General features: G+C 44.0%; 1 long non-coding RNA gene across 2 annotated transcripts; it reads left to right on the top strand.

Moving 5' to 3' along the window:
* The first annotated feature begins 458 nt into the window (after positions 1–458).
* Positions 459–3,861, top strand: Gm35963. 2 transcript variants are annotated; one of them, XR_387900.3, is made up of 3 exons: positions 459–542; positions 1,345–1,417; positions 2,325–3,861. It is a non-coding gene; the product is annotated as a predicted gene, 35963 (long non-coding RNA). The 2 variants fall into 2 exon arrangements; XR_387901.2 differs by having other exon boundaries at positions 475–542; positions 1,322–1,417.
* The last annotated feature ends 236 nt before the right edge of the window (positions 3,862–4,097 follow it).

The raw sequence follows: 4,097 nt of genomic DNA, 5'->3' as shown, positions 1-4,097 counted from the left end.
TGACAGTTCCTCAAACAAGGCCACACTTCCTGATAGTGCCATCCTCTGTGTACCTATGGGGTCATTTTGCTCAGAGGCCAGAAGAGAGAGTAGGATCACTTGGAACTAGAGTTACAGATGGTTGTGAGTTGCCATATTGGATGCTGGGAATCAAGCTCAGGTCCTCTGGGAAGAGCAGCCAGTGCTCTTAACCACCGAGCCATCTTTTCAGTCTCTTGGTGACTTGGCCATTCTTGGTGACACCATAGCTGGCACACCTTCCATGCAGGCTTCCTCTGAGAGATATTTCCATTGTGAGGTTTCCTTGTCACTCCTGTGCAGGGGATGGTTCTGATGCTTTGACTGAGAATCTGCTTGTAAACGCTGAAGGTCCTGTTCCCCTATTGGTTCTTGATTGATCAATAAAGATACCAGCAGCCAATGACTGGGCAGAAGAGGCGGGACTTCCAGGTTCCCACAGGCAGTCTAGGACACACAGGAGGAGCAAAGAGTCTTCGCTGTGCTTTGGAGACAGAGAAGCCATCAGCCACGTGAGATCTCGGGTAGAGTGGTCATTGGCTGCTTTTCCACGTGGGCCTGGGGTAGCAGGCAGGAGATTAGAAATACAACTAAGCTGAGGGAAGATTTAGGGTGCTGAACTAGGAGTAAAGAGAAGGGCACGTTAGCCAAGGAAGGCTCAGAGGAGCCCAGCCACTGAGCCATAAGGCAGGTGCTAGTGTGTTTGTGTTTCTTTCATCCGTGGATCCAAGGGATCCTGGTAGGAGCTGGTAGCACGGTCTGCAGGGGAGCTTAAAGCTTAAAGTGGGCTAGTAGAAACTACACACCACAGTGCTGGTTGAATCTGACAGTGTCTTATCTGGCTGGAAGCAGGTCAGACATTTGCCATAGGCCTGCTTTGCCTTTCAGTGAATCTCGATTGGCTAGATTTGTAATGACACAGCTAATCTCATTGTTAAAAGCTCATAAGCCATCGAAGTCTCTGGGTAAGACTGGGCGGACTCCATCTATTTCATCCTGACTTGTATTAGTACTCTTACCAGTAATAAAAAATTAATTTCAGCACTTGAGCTAATTGGGATAAAAAATGTGACACCCAAGCCAGAAATAAGCTTAATGAAGCCCATTAAATAATTTAACGATTACTTAATTATGTTCATTTAAAATGCAGGAATTGATTACTCTCAAATTAATTTTGCCATCTCTATACCTTTTTGAGCACATTTATTTTGAACAAAATGAAAGATTAGTTTTATTTCTGATGGGCGCTCTGCCATTAATAATCATGTCTCATTGTAATGAGAAAATGTTGTGTTTTGAGTAGGTTCCCGTGACTCTATATTCCAGATAACAGACAGGCCTGTTCAGTGGAGAGAGTCAAGCCATTGAAAAGAGTCGTCCTAATTTGCATCATAAAACAGTAAGTGGAAGATTGGTGTGCCCAGTGAGCAGATATCTAGATGGTAAAACCTAGTATTATTCAGCTAATTAGGGGCCGGACCAGCATGCTCTGGATGGTCCAGACTCACTGCTAAGCTAAGCAGCTGGGATAAGAATGGTAAAGGCAGACACTTCATGGCAGGTACATGGAAGTCTTTTTAGAGTCCTTCCCTCCCCTTTCCTAACTAAATTTTATCTAAGACCAAACTTTTCCAAAGACTAATCTTTCTAGATTCCACAGCATTTATGGTCTATATGATTTTATTTTATTACTTATTTTTGTTTTAATAACTTAAAGCTATCTTCATGAGTTACTTAATGTGCTTTGAGCATATCTCTCTCCACAGTGGTTTGAAACTTTAAAAAAAATAATTCTGTGTATGGGAGTTTTGTCTGCACGAATGTCTGTGGACCGTCTGTATGCAGTACCCACGGAGGCCAGAAGGAGGAGTAGGATCTCATGGAACTGAAGCTACAGATCCTTGTGAGCTGTCTTGTGGGTGCTGGGAATCAATTCAGACCCTCTGGAAGAACAGCTAGTGCTCATACTGACCGAGTGTCTCTCCATCCCTGTAGTAGTTCTGATATTAAATGTCCTCCAGAGACTTGAAGGATGGTCCCCAGCTGATTATGCTCAGAGCAGGGGTGGGTCTGTCATGAGGTCGAGCCTGCTGGCAGTTTGCTCACTGGGCGTGTGCCCCAAAGAGATTTTTTGGGAGGATAATCCCTCCTTTGTCTTTGCCTACTGAATGTCTTGAGGTCAGCAGTTCCATCATGTTTGGGCCATCACGTTCTGCTTTGCTACAGGACCAAGTCATTGTGGGTGGAAAAGCCTGAGGTTGTGACCCCATATAAATCTTTCTTCTTTTTAAACTGTACTCTTTTAGGTAATTTGTCACAGTAAAGGAAAGCTGACTAATGCAGGGGCATTGCGCGCAATTCTACAAACCAACCAGTGTATTTCATCTTTCTGGCTATAGTGATTAGTGAAGTGAGCATATGACTTTGGGCCAGCCAATCAAAATGGACCCCTTGACCTTTTAGGGGCTTCTGGGAGAAGACTGTTCTCCTCTTTTTACAGTGAATGAAAAGAGTAAGTTGACAGCCATTTGGGACCTACAAGGCAAGCCAGAACTGGAAAAACAAAACCAAACAAAAATTACAACCAACCACCATCACGAACAAAAATCCCCTAACAACAACAACAACAACAACAACAACAACAACCACAACCACTACCACGACAACCACACAACAACAACAATGAAAGGCAGCAAGAAACCAGGTCTCGGTTATGGGTATCATTAAAGAAGGGGAGAACTGAAGACCGACTTGTTTAGAGAAAGGCACTGAGATGTGTTGAAGACACATCTTGAAGAGCTATGGTTCTCCGCTAAACATAGCCCTAGCAACATCTTGCAAAGCCTCAGTTTGTCCTCAGGTCTGTCTGATCCCAAAACTGGAGTTCTTTTTCTTGTCATAGTGACAAGTCTCAGTGTGTATCTCGGTTGTGCACATGTATGGAGGGCAGAGGACCACTTGCAGGAGTCTTCTCTTTCCACCATGTGTCAGGCTTGCTGTTAAGTGCTTTTACCTGCCGAACCATTTCACAGGCCCGTTTCACTTTATTCTCTTTTCAAGAGGGTGTATACGGATGCGCGTGCGAGTGGGAGTGTGCATGTGTGTGTGTATTTGTGTGTGCGCATGTATTTGTGTGTGTTTTACTGGGGATGGAATCCACTACTTTGCTCAGAAGAGGTAAGCTTTTTTGCCATTGAACCATAGCGGAAGTCCTCGGTTTCAGAGCTCAAGTGCCTGCTGTTGCTGCGAAAGTGCGATCTACTCCCTAGCCCTCTCGAGGATGGAGAGCATTTGCTACAGGCAGCTGCGCTTGAGCGACTCCAAACAAACACATAATCTTCCCACTGGGTAATTGCTGATGATAATTGAGAGAACATTTTAATTTGTTACCACGGATGACAAGGGGGAGAGTGTGCTTTGCTTTCAGAGATCACCAAAAAGAAAAAATACAAAACAAAACAAAACCCCAAAACACCTAAACAACGCCTCTGTTCTTGTCTACATTCTCATCACATAAGGTGCATGCTCCTGATCTTTACTGCCTTATTCTGACAGACACACATGAAGCGTCTCCCTGCATTTAGTGCCACATAGCAACATTAGCAGTTACAAATCCAGCGTGAGTCACAAATGCGAACCACAGAGACCATTTATTTACTGACTTTTTTTGGTTTTAGAATGGTTTTTTACTTTATAGTCCAGGCTAGACTGAAACTCACTGTCTCTCCTTCTGAAATGCTGGGATTACAGGTGTGTAGTACTATGCTAAGTTCTTTGAGACCATTTAAAATGTTCTGATAAGGAGCCTGGAGAGATGGCTTGGTGGTTAAGAGCGCTGGGTGCTCTTGCAGAGGAACTGAGTTCCATTTGCAGACCCACATGGCAGCTCACTGACATCTGTAACTCTAGTTTCAGGGGATCCAACAACCACTTCTTGCCTCCTTGGGTACCAGGCGTGCGCATGGTACACAGGCAAAACACCCCCACACATAAAATATTCTAAAATGTACTTTAAAAGAACAGAAGAAATTGGTAAAATTAACTGTAATGATTTATCTTGTAACCTAATCTATCAACAT

Source organism: Mus musculus, chromosome 8 (assembly GCF_000001635.26).
Source record: "Mus musculus strain C57BL/6J chromosome 8, GRCm38.p6 C57BL/6J".
Lineage (NCBI taxonomy): Eukaryota > Metazoa > Chordata > Mammalia > Rodentia > Muridae > Mus > Mus musculus.
The sequence above is the reverse complement of the archived record's forward strand: the minus strand, read 5'-3'. Positions and strand labels throughout refer to the sequence as shown.